The 21,794-nt window shown below is 39.7% G+C and overlaps 1 protein-coding gene across 2 annotated transcripts in view; it reads right to left on the reverse strand.

Moving 5' to 3' along the window:
• The window catches only part of ebf1b (EBF transcription factor 1b), a 100,729-nt gene that overhangs the window by 66,157 nt on the left and 12,778 nt on the right, over positions 1-21,794 (reverse strand). The gene's annotated exons all lie outside the window — the stretch shown is intronic.

Genomic DNA, 21,794 nt, shown 5'->3' on the forward strand with positions numbered 1-21,794 from the left:
TGCATCATTGTCCAGACAATGACGTCGGAGGCTCTGCACATCGTAAGATGCCTGCTGTTCCTATGTTGCATTTGTTAAAGATGAGGTTTCGATTGCATAATGAATGCACAGAATGTCTCTGTATATAAGCTGCGTAGATGTATAAATATGAACCAGGCACACAGCCGGACACATTTGCTGATACATTTCACAGAGAAACAAAGCCAGTGTACTGGAACTACAGTGCATGTGGTGTTGCAGTAATGTACCTCCTGCCTCGCACACAGCACAGGTTTTCCTTCTATTGTCATCGTCAAGATTGATAATGCCGCTTATTACCGCCAAGCAATTGTCAGCTTTTCCTGGACAAATTATAAAAAGAAACGAAAGAAATCCACACACCCTGTTGTAAGTGAACAAAATGTGGAGTGCGGAATGTTGGCCTGGAGAACGGGGAGGAAAAAAAACAAAACATTCATGCATTCCAGGTAACTCGGGTTTTCCTCTGTCCATCTGACATGCTTCTCGTCTGTCTTCTCTGCTCCTTGCTCCTACAAATTTAGATTCTGCTTGTATTACTTGGATTTAAATAGCATCTACGATCCAATCCTGTTCATTTAAATTCATCCAGATTATCCAAATAAACCCCCTGTGTTATCAGTCAATCCTCACGGATATGTAAATGCATCAGTGCAGTTCAGTTTAGCAGAGATTATAGTATATAGTTTATACCTGTCAATCAAAACCCTTAAAGACTCCTTGTCCTGCATTACTTGTGATGTGGCTGCCAGGCAGGCTGGCTTCATGCCTAGTGGGTCAGGGGTCCATTTGAGGCCCAATACATTCCCTTAAGGACCTGGTGTGATGGATGGAGGTGTGCAGACAGACGAGTCTCCCACCACTTTCACCCTGTATATTACTCATTTTCATGGGACCACTATAGACGCTTTTTCATAGCTAACTGTATTTGTACAGCACCAAACACAAATGGCCTTGCAATTCATTCAGTAATGTGGTATAGTAATGTGGGCATTTGCAGAGAGCAAATATGTAGTCTATGTAACCTGAGACTGTAGTTTATATAGTCTAAGTAGCCTGAAGAATTTACAACCCAATGATTTTACATGTTTTCAAAATGCACTTGCGTCGGACTTGTGAGAAAAGTTTCACAAGCCCAGCTAGTCTAATAATTTTTTGTGTGTGAAAAACAATACACTTCACACTTTAATGGCTACACTCAATATGCTTACAAAAATGGTAAAATTACTTTTATATATCAATCTTAGTCAAGTAGTGTGGGTTTGGTTAAACTGCATTGCAGCAGAGCACCGCATACTGTGCATTAAAGTGAATATGCTGCAATATATGCATCTAACAGAACAATGATGTTCATTGTATAAAAAATGCTTCAAAAAAGTTGCCTGCAAACATTTTTTTTTGTGATACTGGGCTAGTTTAGGAGGACTACCATAAGCCTTTTTGGTTGCTAAAAAGTAAAAGTCCTCAGTATCCAGATGAGATGTAGTATAAAGAATAGCAAATGAGAAATAGAAGATTTCTACTTATGTCCGTTTTAATACAAGATTTTTTTCTACAATTGAGCCACAACATATATAACTACAATGCAACTGCATTAAACTTATGATAGTTATAATATATACTTATTAGGTTAAAAAAAAAATTCTTCTATGATACTACAACCATCCCAAACCAGTCTGTCATACACATAGATTTTCTCACTGTTTCTTGTATGGAGTCCTTTCTTATGTTCTTATATTTCTTCATCGCTTGTGTTTATTTCTGTCTGTCTATTTGTGGCTCTTTCTAACACAAACTACACTGCAAAAACACAACCCTTACCCCCTGAGCAGGAAAAAAAGAGACATCAGGGGAGTGTTTAGAACCCTTTCACCCCCTAGGGACAGACATTCCTTTCCATTAACCGATCCGTATCCACTTCCTGTGGGAGTTGGTCCTGGACTTGGAGCTGGGGCTCTCCAGAACAGGAAGTAATCCAGAGAGAAGGGGAATTCATCACTCAGGGCCTCTAAGCATGTCTGACCATGATATCTCACACGGGAGAGTGTGTGCGCATACACAAGTTTTCTACTGGAGCTACCACTATTACAAAGTGCGTGCATGAGAAATGTTACAATTTCTCTTTGGGATTCAAATCAATCTATCAATCTATTAATCTATCTGTCTAAAATAAAGAACCAGCTTCAGGTATTCAGCAGTTTGCATCCTATAACAATGTGCGTGCCAAGCATGTGCCTTTGCCCCTCCGGCGCTGACAACACGGCCGGCCCGTTTTTGTTTACGTGGATGTTGCTAAGGCCCTGGTGGTCATGGGGCATTTCCTTTGGTGACATCAGTGTGGGTCTGTCGGCTCCACACCCTGCCCTCCTGCCTGATGTTTCCACATTATTTCTGCCATTCATCCATTGTCACCTGAACCAAGGCTTCACACTCTTTGTTTAAGAGCCCTCGTTCGGTCTGTGAAGCCTATTCTTCATGTCTCTACCTCACAATAACTTTTATTAATAGTACTGTTTATTATTGGACTTTGTATAGAACAAAGAACAGCCACATGCTAAAACACCCTCCGTTCAGATCAGAGCGTGGCATCTCGCCGTTCCAGGCGCTGTGAAGTCTTCCTCGCCTCAGATTCTCAGGCTGCTAAATTAGAGGTCCGCCACCTAATGAGCACGGAGAGTAAAACAAACGTGTCTGTTTACACAGCCTACATAATTTGAAACCAACATTAAGCAGCAAGGTGCCTCACAGAGAAAAAGTGTCTAAACAAATCAGGTGGAAGTGTGAAAACAAGCTGCCATGTTGTGACTGGAGTCGACTTGGCTTTCTCTACTTTCGAGGAGCAATCTGCCTTCACAGGGAATCGTGAGGGCTCAACATCTCCAGCTTCACAACTACAAGTGCCTGTCATGCTATTCTGGCTGTTTTTACTGAAGAGAGAAAAAAAAAACCTTGAGAAATACAACAAAGCTGGCCACAAGCTATAGCATATAGGGAGGAAAAATTAAATGAAAAAAAGGAATGTTGAAGTGGAGACTTAAGATTAAGTTAAGTTAAGATCCGACATTTGTAACTATGAGCTTTTTTCTGTTGGTATTGCGATGTGGTAAATCAGCCGCATGTTTTCCGCCAGTGGGTTTTCCCTTTTCTCCCTTTTTTTTTGGTGGTTGGGGAGGGAGGATAGACTTAACCCACAGCTCATTAGCTGAGCATAAATTCTATGTTGTTGCACGGTAATTTAGCCAATTAGCATCTTACTGTTGGATGACACCTAAATTATAGTGCAGCAAACATGACTAAAAATCAGGCTTATAATTTATGTCCTCTCATTTGCAGTCTGAGGGGAAAAAAAACTGTTTTGGTATCCTATGAAAACACGCATCGCTGTGGCCTTAGAAAACCCTTAAAGAGCTGTGAAGGATTCAGCCCATAAAACATTGGGCGTATTCATAAAGACAACATAGCGATGAACTACCACGGTGGTAATAAAAATTTTCCCCTAAGTTAGCACAGTTTTTTAATTGTTTTAATTATTATTATTTTTACTGATAATTGTTGAAGGCACGTCTACAGCAACGCTACTATTTCTATAGGAAACAGAAATAACACCTCATAACGATAGGAGCCAACAACATGCGCTAAACGCTTGATGGATGGAGCTTGCCTCATCTCCAATTGACCGTGTGACATCAGCAATGTTAGGCTTGTGTCAGTAACGTGGTGCTAATGGCAGCGTAAGCTACGGTGCCTGACTGAGCGATCTATTATCCCCTAATCACCCCTCCCCCACCCCAGTACCGCCATGAGGGGCTGTTTATCCTGGCCCATTGCACCATGTGTGAGAAAGAGATCGGTCTCTGTGAGCTGGTCATAAACAGAAACACTCTTCACCCCTCACCCCACTTCTCACACAAACACAAGGCTGGAATGGATTTTAATGTTTATTTAATTCTTTATGAAAGGATTCTGTAGCAGCCAAATTTCAGCAGAGAAGCAAAATCCATCACTGGAATATGCGAGGAATATTGATTTTACTTAAAACATAGCTATTAAAGATTACGAGTTGCCATGTTTGTAAGTTTTATAGTAAAAGCAGTCGCCTCTAACTATTATTTTCCCATTAAGGGCAAGAAAGGCCCCATCTTCATATAACCACCATCTTATTTCTCTAGATATAGAATACATGCTATGATATCTTACATCCATCACCGTTCACATAAAAAGCACTTGAGTGTTGCTGTAGTTCAGACCAGTAATATTAACAATTGCAGAGATTCTGAGAAGCAGTAGAAAGGAGTCTCTCCAGAGTGTGGGATAAACACACTGTTCGCTCCAGGCCCTCAGGAAAGATGGATAGCTCCACTTCCTCATATTATCTCATAGGTCTCTGACATTTGTCAGCAAGGGAAATGTAGCCATTTCCTCCGACAGGCTGAGATGCACATGTGTGCTTGCGGAGGCCTTTGAACTGTATAATTGTTTTGATCTGATCCTTATCCACCACTCATATGTAATCCTTCAACATTAGAGGAAGTTTATTGGGGCATACAAAAGCAAGAACTGACACCGTGTATGTCAACATATTACACATTTTGGTGAAAATTCTACACATCTCATTTTGTGATTGTATTATTTTGCTATTACTTGTAACAATTACTGTAAACTATTTTCAATTCCAAGTTTGCGTTGTGCAACTCGTGTGATTTCTGTTCACTCTGAATCACAGCTATTGGACTAGGTTACAAGGAGTAAGCCTTCATTCTAAGATCGCACGAGGCTACAAGCACACCAGGCTTAACATCAGCAGGATCACCGGACAAATTCAGATCAAATTATCCTGTAGCAATCTACTAATCAATACCAGTATCAATATTTTCACTCTTGCCAACTTAAAGTCTATAGTCCGGCTATGATGAAGGTTTTTTTTTTTTTGTCTCTTACATACATACTTTGCTCACTTTCAGCACATTCTTCATGTCTCCTTCCGCATGTCTGAAGCAGGAGGAGGAGAAGGTAGCACACCCCAGGCATCGAACAATTATTGAAATGGGACCCAGGTGGCCTTCCATCGCTCTTACCACTCGAGTGCGACTTGACAGCTAATCGATTAGCACTCGCATGAAAGTAGCAGCGCAACCCCTGACCCCTGAAGCTCTCTGGCTGACAGCTGACATTGTGAGTGCTTTATTTGACTGAATTAGAAAATTGCTGTGTTTCGCTCGCTTTTTTTTCGAGTTTGTTACAAGCAACAGAAGGCTTAAGATGAAGAGTGGACTTTTTATTTCAAACATGGAGAAAATTAAGCCTGTGGCATGTAATTGCAATCACTGAGAGGCATCTGATGTTGCCAACTGCATGTCTCTCCTGTAAGATGCAAGGTGTGTAAGATGTTGGATTAAACCCTTAAACTGAGGCTGAATAGAGAAAAGGCACTGAAAAGGCATTTCATTCTAAACAGTGTCAAACTACAGAGCATAAAGAACCAGCAATAATATCAATAAAATTGATCAAGAAACGCAGATAATTTTTCAACAACTTAGTTTTGTAGATGTAAAATATTACACTGTTATGTTTCTCTATAAATAGGCTACTGTACAAAATAAGGTACTATTCTCTTATGACTTATTGTATCACAGTATATATATATATATATATATATATATATATATATATATATATATATATATATATATATATATATATATGATTTAAAGAGTTATTGTGTCATATACAGTATATAAAACATCATTATTTAGGACAAAGACTCAGTATAATGTCTAAGTACAGTAAATAATCACAAATCTGTATTATAATCATACAGATGGTCATTATAAGCACTTATCACATGCACTAAAAAAGACAGGGAGTGCATTTGTATAGGGTTCATTCTACACACATTCATTACCTACACTGCTTCCCCTATGTAGGGGGTCAGGGGGGCTTGAGGCTAACCAAGGGAACTAAGCACACACTTACATTCACATAAGCACGCACACACACACACCCAATCATATACTATGGGCAATTTCTAAACAGAATAAGCCTTCACCACATTTCTTTGAGCTGTGGGAGGATGTAAACTACACACACACAGGACTGGAGGTGAGATTCAACCACCAACTTTAAAAGTCCTAACCAACAAGCCTCATACCACACACCCGTATATAAACCATCGCTAAGACTATATTATTACAAAAGTTTCATTTCGCTAAGCCACAGGCATACACTCATTTTCAAGAATTAAACGTGCTGATTAAATTGGATATCAAAGCAGCATGCCTAATCAAATATGCATTTTAGCCCAACCCATTTCCACAATCATGCTGCGTTTAATCAGTTTAAAGCCTATAGCTAGTCACAGATAGACCAGGAATATATAACCACATCCCCACACCTCTACATACCAGTTCCAAGGTCTTGTGCTTTTTTATTATTATTATTTATATTTAAATATATGCACATTAAATCTTAATCCTACACATTGATTTACATAAACACCTAGTGATTTTGCTAGTTTACTGCTCTGTCATTCGGATAAAGTGATGGAAGTGCAAAGCGCGAGAGAAAAGAGGAAGTAGGAAGTGAAAACTGACGATGTGTGTTGTCACACTCGCTGCAGCAAAGTGACAGAAATAACAAAGCGTTGATGCCAGCACTCAATGCTGCCATCATCACACCCACTGATTAGCCAGTGACAGATTCAACTCTTATTAACATGTTTAATTAGGGGTAGAATACTGCCGATATTATATAGATAGTGAGTGAATAAACATTATATGACTATAACCTTGAATCAATCATTCCCAGAGAGCGATATTCTTAATAAGACATTTAAAATTAAGGGTGTTACCTTGAAATGTGTTTGTTTTGGATCAGCCTTGTGTGTTCCTTCAGTAAGACTAATTATGCTCCTAGCAGTTTCAGTGCCAAAATGTAAACTGTGACAAAATCAAATATTCAAACAATACAGAATTCCTGTTGGCACAGTCAGGTATCAGCATGCGCTGCATGAGAGGGAGGCTTGCTTTGACAACGACATGCTAATTTGCATTCACGCTGCCATAGCCTAATGTTTGGTGCTAAACAAAGCTAATTATTAGGCAATTATGAAATATCCAGTTTCCTGTTTCTATTTACGGCGTAGACGTCATAACATTTGAGTTAAAACAGTTATGCAATGTTAATTGAGCTTTCTAATTGCATTGCTTTTCATTTTGTGTTTCTAAATTGACCCTGCTACTTGTGTCATTTGCTCATAAGATTTACGCCGGTGTTCAGAAGTGTGTGCCGTAACCTAGGCCAGGATGTATTTGTTGTTTTTTGGGACGTGTGCTGAAGGTTGACCAGGACACTGAATAAGGCCATCGATCTGTGCAGCTGGTGAGCTGAAATAACAATGGCGGGCTCGGCAGGGACTCCGGCCTCGTCTTCCTAGTGTGCTTCAGAAGGGAAATCGCCTCTCGAACCCCCCTCTGCTCCCAATCTCAAAGCAGACATGTTAGACAGGAAAAGTCCACTGATCTACACAAAGGGGGACATCGGCACTGCTAGACCTCCAGACGTATGACATCAACCACCATCATTGCCAAAGGACAAAGGCAAGGGGTGTTAAAGTGGGATCAAACTCCTGAACCTGAATTGTGAACAGACATTCTCCTGTCTAAATGAACTTGGCAATGAAAGAGAGTTTATATTTATTATTATTTATTTTTATCTTCCATAGAGTTCATTACTGGGACACGGGAGTTATAAGGTGAAACAAGACAAGTTTAGAACAATGTAAAAAGGCTATTGCATGACCACCACCTCTTAGCACACACATAACCTATCAGAAAAATGTCTTCTTCTTTTTCTACTCAAGATAGAGAAGTACTTGCAAACATGGAGTTGTGGTGCAGGACACAAAGATGCTGGCACTGAAAAAGGAGGGCACCTTGTGCCACTCTCTGCATCCTGGCAAGGCTCCCAGGATCCCAAAATATACTCCAAATAGCATGGCTGAGCAAGTTGGGCCATACTGTCACTATTCATTTCGGTTTGCTGTGGCTTGGGTGGCAATGGCTTAAAAACCAGTGTCTAAACAGCACAGAGGAATAACAAAAGGACTTAAAAAGATGGAGAAAAAAAAGACAGAGGCCCCAAGTGTTTGAACGAGAGACGTCTTCCTGTGTTCCACCAATTTGTTCTCTTTTTAGGATATCGACTGCACAGGGCTGAACATGTACATATAGGAGAAAAGTCTCAGCTCATGGCCCCAGAAAATTGTGTTAAAAGACAAGTTAGCAGGAGGACCGGAGGAAGTAAGTGTTATGAATGAACTCACGGAGAAGAAAAGTACACTTTTCAAACTAAAGTAGTTCAAAAGATAATCAGGAGATATGAAGCTGATTGTTGTTACCCTTTTTGGGAAGTTTTTGCATGAAAAATGAAACTCTTTGGAGGTTTTCACTGCTGAAAATCAATCGGAGTAGTATAACAACAAAGTATGTCTCTATTCTCCTGAAGCATACCAGGCTCATACCTTTGTGACTTTTTCAGTGCAGGAGAAGACAAAGTGGTATAAACCCTCCTCTGAATGGATGACTGCAGAGAGGTTTGTGTGTTAATTACTACGTACGTAAGTGGCCCAGGCAGGCGGCAAGTAACATTATAAAGCATCAGCTCATTATAAAAAACACACACACACACACACACACACACACACACGAGCTTACCACTGCTCAGCCAGGCACACTTAAAAGCTTCTTCTTCTCAGCGCACCAGCAGCACACAACTAAGGTTATGTACAATAAACAAGATGGCAACTGCTGTAAGGACTCAAAACAATTTACTCTGATAGAAGAAATAACAATATGGTAGTAGTAATAGGAGGTGGAATTATTCCCATGTGGTAGAATGAATTTACGTTGGTTGTTTGAACAGTCACTGGCGATTGTCGAACAAAGACTAAAACCTCACTTAAACAAGCAATTAAACAAGCCCTAATTTATATGTTGTAAAATCCCTTCTTGTGTGTATTATGCTGTACTAACTTTTCAGTGGGGGCAGTGGTAGCTCAGAGGGTTAAGGCTTGGGGGGTACTGGTCCGAATGTTGGCAGTTCAAGCTGTAGCTCCATCAAGATACTGCTGTTGGGCCCTTGAGCAAGGCCCTTAACCATTGTTTGCTTCAGTGGCACGGTATCATGGCTGACCCTGCACTCTGACCCCAGCTTTCTAACATACTGGTTTACGCAAAGAAAGAATATTATTGTACTGTACTATATATTAACACATAAACGCTTCTTTTTCTTCTTCTTCTTTTTCCAATACCAAGGGTCTAGCTTGCTGGTATTATAAGTCCCTGACCTATTTTTACCTGCTTGATGATGTGTTTCTGATGGAGACTACAGGTCACATCTATAAGTTGTTGTGAAATGCTGTAAATATAAATGTAATATTAAAACTAGCCTTTGTTTGAGTGTGTTGCTCAGTAAAATAACTTACTCCATCAGCTCTTTTGGACATTGCCAGCAGTATGCATGCAGCCATCCATTAAATCGGACAAGGTGTGCGTTTTTATTTGGACCCTGCTATTAATAATGGAGTGATGCATGACTGCCACCTCACCTCCTTTCCTCTTTCCCACCTTCTCACACACCAAGACAGATGCTTTTTGAACCCCTGAGTACAGTTCGGAGTGTTGATGTGCTGCACCATGAAACACGCAACAACAGGCTTTTAAAAAAAAATCCTTAAGCATATCATCGGAAAACGTAATAACAAAGGCAAAAACATGAGAACGATTTGAAAAATACATCAACGTAAACTTCCAAAAAGGAAAGGATAGATGCTTACTAAGATTGACTGTTAGCATGTCAGTCTAAGAGACCGCGGAAAATGGAGAGCTGGAGGATGATTACAGTAAGAGAAAATTCAAGCCTAATTAAATCTACTGATGATTTTATTCATGCTTATTTTTATCAAGGGCATTCGTATGATGTGATTATAAATATGCTGCCAGTTTTACACAACATTAATATAAATATGTAAACATTTAAGTCTGGCTAAGGACAGCCAGGTTATTCCAAGATATCCTCAACACTATGTTCCTTGTGACAGTCATACACCTTGTCAAATCAGTAATGTTTTGTTTTTGTCTTTTTCCTGTTTTTCGCAGTCATGGGCCATTACATATTCATATTCATATCCACAGAACCAACTAGTACATTTAAAAAAAAATATTTTAACATATTTATCTGGCTCCAGATTAACATTTTGCATTAATAAGTGCTGTAAGTCAACACTTGCGTATACAGTGCCAGCATGCTTATGACTTATGAGGTGTTGAACCTGGCATTTTTAGTTTTAAACACTTTCTTTTTGCAAAGAATTCTCAAGAAGCTAAGGTCCAGCACTGTAACTGGCAAGTCTGTAAACAGCCAAACATTCAAGCTGTCAAACATCGCTCCTCACAGCTCTCCAGGGGATTTCCTCCACAGCATCGGCCTGGCTTGAAAAAAGAAAAACAAAGAGAGGCAGAAGGAAAGCAAAGAGAATTTCAGGTCTACATCAGACTGTTCTTGCTTCAGGCACTAGTTCTAAAGCATCTCTCGCTCTTTCTCTCTCTTTCTCTCTCTCTCACTCTCTCTATCTCTATCTGTCTCAGACACACACACACACACACACACACACACACACACATATATACACGCAAATACAAATGCAAAATCACCTCCATGTGACCTTTCTCACTAAGTCCCCAATACCCAGCTGCAGAAATCTGCACGTAAACCCAAAAACATAATGACTTATGGATCCAAGGGACAAGTATAAAAGTAATGGCACTCATATATATATATATATATATATATATATATATATATATATATATATATATATATATGTATCTGTATACCTATATATATCTGTATACCTATATATATATATATATATATATATATATATATAATTTTTTAAATTTATTTAGCAGCAGTGATAGACAAGTTTTTGAAAATATAGCAAAAAGAGAGGTTTGTTTTTTATCTCTTTGACTCGTTGGAACTCTGTTATGCAGTGTCTGTCAGAGCAAAGATCATTCAGAGCCCAGACTCAGTCCATGGTGTGAACGCCTAGGTAGCTAATTTCAAATTATTTTAATCTTCATATAGATATCAAAAGATATTGCCTTGTGAAGCTCTGTCTGGATGGCAGTTAATCCAGTAGAATTCATCACCTCAAAAGTGCCTTGCAGAAGGACAAGCAGTGTGACTACAGTATATGCACATGGAGACCTGAGAAATTACACTAGAAAAAAATCATCCACGGCAAGGTATGTTTGCTACGTCCTGTCCTAATGAAATTACTCATGCACAGGCTCACATACACACTCTGCCTTCCAGGGGCAAATTATAAGCATTCATTACATGGGGAGGGGTCGTAGGCCTGACTGAGTCTGTCTATTGACAGAGAGGACATGGTCGAATTTCCAAGCCAACAGAGTCAGTTTTCTTTTTAACGACATTGCTAATGAAAACGGGCTCGGTCAGGGGTTGGGTGGTGATTTTGGGAAGGGGGGTACACACACAGTGGCCCATTCATTGCTAGGCAGACTTAGAGTTCAGGTAGCAGAGGGGTTGCTGTGCCAGTGAGAACTAATGGCCCCTTAGAGTGAGTGCACCTCTGTGAGAAACTGGGGCGAGCTGTCCCAAACCGCAGCTCTATCATCTGGCAAGAGCCTACTTCACTAAAACATCACTGGAAGGATTTTAAGGTAGTTCAAGTGGGAGCTGCAGGGAACGGGGAACAGCATGGTAGTGCTGTGTGTCACATGAAGAGCTTGGACTTTCATGATTCATTGAGTACCTCCCAAATATTGACATTTTATACATCTACAGTTAGATCAACTGGTCCTTGTGTACACTGTAGATGGTGTCATCTAATCTACTAGTCTACACTACTGTACACTGTACATTAATGTATATCCTTTAAAATAAAGATGCCAGAAATGGTTCTTCAGAGTCACATCATAGAAGATTTTTTTTTTGGTTGATTGATATGGATCATGAATTATGGTGAAACTTATTTTCAGGTTATTTTCACCAAAAATGGGTAATGTTCTTTAAGGAATGAAAAAGCGTTCTTTCCTCAAGAAAAAATATATTTCATATTTACATTCCAAGAAAAAAAATATTCCATCACACTAAAAGAGACTATTTATCTCAGTGAACCAGATTATTTATTTATTTATTTATTTATTTTGCTAAGTACAAGTAAAACTTCTTATGATGTCCATAAAAGCAGAAGCAAAAAAATAATAATAAATCTTATTAACTAGTTACTTTTGTTGGTGTATCCATAATGCATTAAACATGCTTCAAAGCACCCAAATGTTCTGGGTGAGACATTAGACTGATGGGTGAGAAGTCCATAAGTCCTTCAGCCATCATCTCTTTCAGAGAGAACCATAAAACCCTCCCACTTCTCTCTTGCAAAAAAAATGACTAATGAAACCTGAGGGTTTTGTAATGGAGATTTAGAAGCACATCTGTGTATGATGTAGCCTGAGGCAAGGTGCTTTCCCTCTTTGCCATCCCACAATCTTGGGCTTTGTAAACCCTAAAGAGCCTGTACCCTGAAGAGGATGTGTGTCTGCCACCACTTTAAAACACAGCCTAAGGGCACTGTGTTTTGGGCTGTCTGCTGTGCATTGCTGGATGCTAATGCTAATGCAAAATCAGTGAGCTTTCTGTCTCAAAAAAAGAAAGAAAAAAAAATGAAATAGTTTTGGCCAAAAGCAATCCAAGCACACTTACTGAATATAATCATTTCTGTCTTTACATTACACAAATATTAGCTATTACTTAGAAAAGTAAATTCTGTGTTTGGCAATCTGATAAAAATGCACCAGTTAGTGACCTTTCGATCCCAATCTGTATACGGAGCATTAAGCATGGTGAATTCTAGGAGGTTTTTTTTCCCTTAAACCAAATTAGAATCCAGTGTAAATGTTGGCTTTTTAATGGTAAAAAGGTACAGCTAGGGATCCTAAATGAGCTAAATGAATAAAACATCCTCATTCCTCCTGTAACTCTCGCTCCCTATTTCTCACTTCCCCCCTTCTCTCTCTCCTTTCCCCCCTTTCTCTGACACAAAGTCAATGTCATGAATAATTCACTGGCCTTGCTCTGTCTTTTAGAGTCATGGATGACCTTTCCCCACAGGAAGTAGATTCAAAACACAACAATGGGCCCCAGTGCAGGGGGATCCTAGCTAACGGGACACTAAAAACACAATCGGGGATACGGAAATCTCCAGGATCCCATATATTATGGATTTATGAATTATTCAATTATGGATACCAAAATGCAAAGTGAATAAACACAGTCCACATGCTAGAAGATCCATGGAGTTACAGGCTAAGACCCTAATCAGTGGTAAAGCCATACTCAGCAAAATAACCTCGGTCATGCTGCACAATAAAGTCAATAAAGTTTTAGTTTTTAACCTCTATAATATTCTCCTAACAAGAATATATTATTACAATATTGTGTTAAAAAAAAACTCTCTGAGCAAAGAGAAAATAGAAAACCAAAAATAACAGAATTTTTAGCTAATTATCTAATTATGCTCTAAATCCAATAGCCACTGAAGCAACAATGAATATTTCATTGAATAGGATTTGTTGCTATCCCTAATTAAGCTAGCTTATCTTGTACTTCAGAGAAATTCAGTGAAGGGTGACATTTTCAGTTCTTTGTTTTTCTAGCTGGCAATGCTACCCACTAAGAGCTATTTGCACAATCACATTAGCTGGAATTATGGATCCCTGAAACTATTATTTGCAAAGATTTTATTTATGTTTAAGCCTATATATATATATACATTAGTAGTAGGTGATTATTATTAGTATAGTATAGTAGTAATTATTATTATTATTATTATTATTATTATTATAAACAGAAAAAAAGCAGAACAGAAAACTAGGGTGCTTTTAAAAAACCCTTTAAGACAGCAATGTGTTTGTCTTCTTATGCACCTGTGAAAAAGTACAACACAAACCAGGAAGTAACATACTTAAGGAGGGGTCCTTCCTGTCTACCATTCTAGGCTGGGTCGAAAATTTCATTTAGCAGGAAACACTGATCATCAAGGCGATGTAAAAATTTTGAAACAATGATTTTAAATGACAAACAGTCAAAAATGTATTTGATAGACAAGTTAATGAAAATACAGCAAAAAGAGATAATTATAAACGTGTGTGTGTGTGTGTGTGTGTGTGTGTGTGTGTGTGTGTGTGTGTGTGCTCTCATTTGTGCGTATCTACAGTATATGAAATAAGCTGTCAGATAATTCAAGCAGAAAGGCCCGAGCATCTCTCCGTCTGTCTGTGTCTGCCTCTCCAGTGTGTGAGACTAGATTTAGAGAAAGATGTAATGATGAATGAACACATGACCTCTGTTCAGCTCTCTTGCCTTCCTCGAGTTTTGCCTAGATGTTAATTAGTCAACATGGACAGATGGACAGTGATTGCGGTTATATCATATGTGATGTTCATCTTTGACTACTGTTTCACAAATTAACTGCAAAAAAAAAATCTAAATTATAACCTAATTTCACAGAGAAACTTAAAACATGAACAGAGCCAACCAAATGTGTGAGGTGCTTCTGCTGATTGAATGCTGTTGTAAGTCCGTGAAGGGTGATTGACCTTTTATGAGTTCTTGATTGACAGGCTTCAGCACACGCACAGGCGCACAAGCGCACAGGGTGTCAGCCCTATGATTGGTCTTATCTCCTGCCAGGGGGTAAAGGGTGCTTCCTCCCTCCCCAAAGACTGCTCCCCCTGTATTGACAGAACACACACCAGCAGTTCCACTGCCTGTAGCAACACAAGCACCCACTCACAAAAACACCCACCCACCCGCACACACCCGCACACACACACACACACACACACACACACACACACACACACACACACACACCAGACTTCAATGTTGTGTGCTAGATAGCCCTCAGGGCCAATTTCATCTTGGAGGAGGAGCAAAATGTGACATCCCCAGCAGAGAGAGAGAGAGAGAGAAAGGGAGATGAGACAAATACACAGAAAGACCGACAGCAATTGATAGAGAGGCAAAGATATGCACAAAGGCATACCAAAAGAATGAAACTGAAACTGAGCAGTAGAGTGAAAAAAAACCAGACAGTGAGACTGAGTGACAGCGAGGTACGCAAGTGAGAAAGAGAAAGAGAGAGGGAGAGAGAGAGAGTGTCAGAAGCACTCACACACAGCGCAATGTGTCTGACTCTTTTGTGGTCAACCAGGCGCATGATAGGATTGTGACCTGCGTGAACTGCATATTGTTAACCTTATATTAACTGGAGAGGTAGAGGTCGATGGTGTGTTATTAACTGCTTTGCATGTTGGGATTAAGTAGGCCACACGCAGACACTCACAAAAGAGTGGCACTGTGAAACACCAAGGATACTCTGCATGCTCCTGTGGTCATGTGCCCAAGATGGGTTCACCTCCTTCCCCCACACCTCCTTTCCTCGTTCTTAATTACCGTCAATCTTTCTTACCCTATTCTGCACTTCTTTCTGACTGATCCGTGATTCTCCCTCAATGTTTCCCTGTTTCAGTTTCCCTCTTTGTGCCACTGCTCTCTGTAATTGGTTCAAAATAACCCGTCAAGCTGTTCAGAATCACGTTAACAATGGCTAGATTAGTTTAATAGGGGTAGTGGTGACTTAAGCAGTTGAGGCTCTGGGTTGCTGATCAGAGGGTTGGGGTTTTGAGCACACCACTGTTGAGTTGACACTTTTGGGCTCTTGGGAAAGGCCCTTTAAAAAGAAGATGGGCATCAGGTTAGCAACCTTGCCTCATAAAAAATACTATCATAGAAACTACAGAACTCGTTGCCTGATGTGGTCAAAAATATTGAGGAACAAGACAAAAACATACACTATAGCAGTGATGGTTTTTACGGGAATAGGTTACTACCCCATCACCCAACCCTCCTCCTTAGGGGCCTTGCCCTTGTTTTCTTCGCTAATGGAATTCAAATCATCATCCCAATGTCTAGTAAAAATGGCTAAAAGGCAACAGAATCCATCCTTAAGAATATGTTGGACTGTTTTTTATTCTTAATTATTGGGTTGAGTCTACCCGTCTCTGCAAGTATATGACAATCCCCATCAGGGTTGGTGAGCTGAGTTATTATGTTTTTCACCCAGCAGTCAGGTTTTTACTCAGTTATCACAAAAATATATGTTTCTCGTGCATGGGCATTTAAATTTATTAAGAAATTGTTTTGCAATGGCAAGGGACAATGAAGTGAGCACCTACCTTAAATAAATTTAAGTCCAGTGCTTTTCTTTTTCTCCGAACTCCCCCTTAGCATGTACCAACTGCAGAGGGTGAGACAGGCATGAACACTCTGCTAGTGTGCGAATCCAGATGTTTGGCTATTTGAGATTAAAAATGTAAGGGAGCAACAACAGGAAGTCCCACGGCATTCTCGAGAACCCTTGCATTCTGGGGCGGTCCCATTGCACCCTTAGGTCCCAGCATGGGCTGCACACATCCAAAGAATCCCACAGAGGATAGTGCTTCCAGCTCCGAAACACAAACCAAACAAATGCCCTCTCTGAATCCCTGACTCAGTGGTACATTCATTGTAAGGTTGATTTGTAGAAACTCTATGGGCTATGTTTATACGCTTTGTGGCAGAAATGCACAAGAAAGAGATTCAGTACTCGTTTTGTGCTATTAACAAATGTAAATTCGAGCAGACTGGCTAATGCAGAATTGAGACTTGTTAGCACACATGAAATATACTGCCTAGTTCATTATTATTTCTTAACTAATATTTAAACACAGTCAGTGAGAATTATCTAGTAAAGCGACGCATTAACTCACCTTAGTGTATTTCTGACTGGGTGGAATAAAGCGCAGCCAAAGGGAATCAATAAGCAATAGAAAGAAGATTTATAGGATACTGCTAGGGTATTATAATTTGTGGAACATATTATCAAGTCAGGTATTATGTCACACAGGTTAGTTCTGCACTATGATCAACAGTGTGAAGTAGCTAAAATGTGTCAAGTTTTCAATTTTGTCAAAAATCGGTTGATAAATACCTTATCTTCCTTATCCTTTAACAGACTTGTGTAAGCTTTATTTCTAAACATTGTTTAAAAACACTTTAATGAACACTATCCAAGCTGGTTACGCCAGTTGTGATAGAAAGATTTGCATTTCCACACTTCAGGTGAAATTTATTTTTAGTAGCAGAGTAGCAGAGAAATCTAGGTCTCAAGATGAGGGTTCCCTCTTTCTTACTATGTCACAGAGTCATAAATATTCGATTCAATTATTTTGTCCAAGGCCGTCCTAGTAAACAAATATCAATATTAATCAATATGAAGCTCATTGTAGCAGGAACCTAAAATTTTATGTAACTTAAACCACTCAAAATTCAACTTAATACCTGATTTGATGGGGTCAGAAACACAATACATATCTGTACATTTGACGTCTGCAGAAACATCCACTAGACTGAAGTATTACCACAGCTGTTCTTTTTGGCTATTTGTTATTTAATTTAATTCAATTCAATTTTATTTGTATAGTGCTTTTAATATTGATTATTGTTGCAAAGCAGCTTCACACAATCAAATGAAAATTATGGAAATTACTGTTATTGATTTGTTATTTTTTTTTTTTTAAATGAAAGCAATTATGAAACTATACACAAAACACAGCTCTATGCCCATATTATAAACTTGCCTATTGTCAAAGCATTTGTGACATAAAATAGTGGTTTAAAAGTTTTCATCTGGAGTAACTTATTTACATTCATCACTCTCTGTTCATCTTCGCCGAAAAGGAAATTTCACATGCCCACACAGAAACACGCACACAGACACTTTCTCACACCCATTTCAGACTGAAAGATCTCAGGTCTCAGAAATAACAAGGACTCTGTAAACTGAGATGCCTGAAAGTGGATGCTAAGAACACAGCGACAAAACCGAGATGCTGTTGACCTATTTCCCTTTAAATTCTCAACATAATCTTGTGCAGAAAAAGTTTTGTTCTTATGAAAATAAAAACCCTTTTTAGGACACAGAGTTGTACAGATGAGTAATGACTTAATGCACATATGTGTGTTTAGGTACTGGTTCGTATGAGTGAGTGTGTGTGTGTGTGTGTGTGTGTGTGTTTGTGTGTGTGTGTGTGTGTGTGTGTGTGTGTTGATGATGGCAAATATACAGTGGTGTGAAAAACTATTTGCCCCCTTCTTGATTTCTTATTCTTTTGCCTATTTGTCACACAAAAATTTTTCTGATCATCAAACACATTTAACTATTAGTCAAAGATAACACAAAGAAACACAAAATGCAGTTTTTAAATGATGGTTTTTATTATTTAGGGAGAAAAAAATCCAAACCTACATGGCCCTGTGTGAAAAAGTAATTGCCCCCTGAACCTAATAACTGATTGGGCCACCCTTAGCAGCAATAACTGCAATCAAGCATTTGCGATAACTTGCAACGAGTCTTTTACAGCGCTCTGGAGGAATTTTGGCCCACTCATCTTTGCAGAATTGTTGTAATTCAGCTTTATTTGAGGGTTTTCTAGCATGAACCGCCTTTTTAAGGTCATGCCACAACATCTCAATAGGATTCAGGTCAGGACTTTGACTGGGCCACTCCAAAGTCTTCATTTTGTTTTTCTTCAGCCATTCAGAGGTGGATTTGCTGGTGTGTTTTGGGTCATTGTCCTGCTGCAGCACCCAAGATCGCTTCAGCTTGAGTTGACGAACAGATGGACGGACATTCTCCTTCAGGATTTTTTGGTAGACAGTAGAATTCATGGTTCCATCTATCACAGCAAGCCATCCAGGTCCTGAAGCAGCAAAACAACCCCAGACCATCACACTACCACCCCCATATTTTACTGTTGGTATGGTGTTCTTTTTCTGAAATGCTGTGTTACTTTTACGCCAGATGTAACGGGACACGCACCTTCCAAAAAGTTCAACTTTTGTCTCGTCGGTCCACAAGGTATTTTCCCAAAAGTCTTGGCAATCATTGAGATGTTTTTTAGCAAAATTGAGACGAGCCTTGATGTTCTTTTTGCTTAAGTGGTTTGCGCCTTGGAAATCTGCCATGCAGGCCGTTTTTGCCCAGTCTCTTTCTTTTGGTGGAGTCGTGAACACTGACCTTAATTGAGGCAAGTGAGGCCTGCAGTTCTTTAGTTGTTGTCCTGGGGTCTTTTGTGGCCTCTCGGATGAGTTGTCTCTGCGCTCTTGGGGTAATTTTGGTCGGCTGGCCACTCCTGGGAAGGTTCACCACTGTTCCATGTTTTTGCCATTTGTGGATGATGGCTCTCACTGTGGTTCGCTGGAGTCCCAAGGCTTTGGAAATGGCTTTATAACCTTTACCAGCCTGATAGATCTCAATTACTTTTGTTCTCATTTCTTTCTGAATTTCTTTGGATCTTGGCATAATGTCTAGCTTTTGAGGTGCTTTTGGTCTACTTCTCTGTGTCAGGTAGCTCCTATTTAAGTGATTTTTTGATTAAAACAGGTGTGGCAGTAATCAGGCCTGGGGGTGACTACAGAAATTGAACTTTTAACTGTGATAAACCACAGTTAAGTTATTTTTTAACAAGGGGGGGCAATTACTTTTTCACACAGGGCCATGTAGATTTGGAGTTTTTTTTTCTCCCTTAATAACATAATCTTCATTTAAAAACTGCATTTTGTGTTAAATTATGTTATCTTTGACTAATAGTTAACAGTTTTTGATGATCAGAAACATTTAAGTGTGACAAACATGCAAAAGAATAAGAAATCAGGAAGGGGGCAAATAGTTTTTCACACCACTGTAGCATGTAATGTCCACACATGCCTTTAAAGGCTTTACTGCTTTAAAACGTACTGACTTTTCTATCTTCAGTTTATAGGAATTCATATTACTGCAAAAATTTCTTACGATTTCATTTAAATGAAGCGACGCTTTTGAGATCTCATTAACCCTGAACAAATACTGAGCAAAAAAGTCAAGCACCCAGCCAAAATAACACGAAAACACAAGAGAGAAAATACAACAAAATCATGGAAAGTAATTGTAGGATGATGAAATGTCATTTAAATTGTTGCATTTGAAAGTAAAAAAAAATTGTCTTGAAACAGGTCACTGGTGATGTTTGTGTATGGAACAGGATTTAATTGCAATTTTGTTTTCAAACTGAAGGTTGAAGGATACGTTCCCACCATTCATCAGGTACAAGTCCTTTATAAACATCTTTCTACAACACTGAGTGAAAGAGGCTCTCTAAAATAGCACTGAGAGCTGTGACCCATAAGAGTAAATGTCCCCAGAGCCTAGGTAATAGATTCCACATTGCCTAAGATCACTTTCTGCAATGTCCAACTCAACAAAACCCTGGGTATCTGAGGCTTGTTTATACTGTGTTCAACTGATAACACAACGCAAATGCCGGTAAAGAGATCATGTCCAAGAATGTAGCTAATAACTCAGCAGTACTGGTAACAAAATAATTATGTACACAACCATTAGTGCTACAACTTTATAATACTGTAATAACAATTATATTGTTAGAATGTAGAAGCTTTGGAGAGATTGATGCAAAGCAAAAGAGGGCAGAGTTAAATTCATGTCCACTGGGGATAGAAGGAGGAATGTTGAGAAAGAGAGAGAGAGAGAGAGAGAGAGACAGAGAGAGAAAGAGACAGAGAGGAAAGGAGAGGAAGAGAGAGAGAGAGAGAGAGAGAGAGAGAGGAAAGGAGAGGAAGAGAGAGAGAGAGGGGGAGAGGAAGAGAGAGAGAGGGAAGGAGAGGAAGAGAGAGGGGGAGAGAGAGAGAGAGAGAGAGAGAGAGAGAGAGAGAGAGAGAGGAAAGGAGAGGAAGAGAGAGAGAGGGGGGGAGGAGAGTAAGAGAGAGAGAGGGAAGGAGAGGAAGAGAGAGGGAGAGAGAGGGAAGGAGAGGAAGAGAGAGAGAGGGAAGGAGAAGAAGAGAGAGAATGAGAGAGAGAGAGAGGAAAGGAGAGGAAGAGAGAGGGAGAGGAAGAGAGAGAGAGGGAAGGAGAGGAAGAGAGAAGGAAGGAGAGAAAGAGAGAGGGAGAGAGAGAGATGGAAAGAGAAGAAGAGAGAGAGAGAGGGAAGGAGAGGAAGAGGGAGAGAGAGGGAAGGAGAGGAAGAGAGAGAGGGAAGAAGAGGAAGAGAGAGAGAGAGAGAGAGGGGGGGGGAAGGAGAGGAAGAGAGAGGGGGGGGGGGATTGAGGAAGCCTGAGGCCCTTTGGCCTCTATTGTTTCAGAGGCTATTATCTCTGTAGTTTTTAAAAAGCATAAAAGGAATATGCGTAAGACCCTTCCAGGTTCTGAATATTCAACCATGATCAGACCAATTACAGATTTGACATACCTCCCTCCATGGATCAAGACCTTGTCATGGTAAGTGGGCTTGTGTGCTTTGGTGAACCTTGGAATTATGTCACGGGAGCTCATAGCTCCCATTTGGTCCACACTTGGTGAACAGATCTGCTAGAAGGGGTCAGACAAATTCCCATGTAAGGTATAAAAAGGACCCTTGTTTTACCCTGTTCAGATTAGGGTTACTGAGACCCACCCTGGAGTAATGCCTGGGGGTCGAGTCCATAAGCAAGTGTTTCCTGACTGCCCACACACATAACCTGACTTTGGCCAGTAACAAACTGCAAGACGAAGATGTAAGGTCAGGTGCATGCCAGGTGTACTTAAAAAAAATAGT

Source organism: Clarias gariepinus, chromosome 19 (genome assembly GCF_024256425.1).
Source record: "Clarias gariepinus isolate MV-2021 ecotype Netherlands chromosome 19, CGAR_prim_01v2, whole genome shotgun sequence".
In the NCBI taxonomy this organism is placed as follows: Eukaryota; Metazoa; Chordata; class Actinopteri; order Siluriformes; family Clariidae; genus Clarias; species Clarias gariepinus.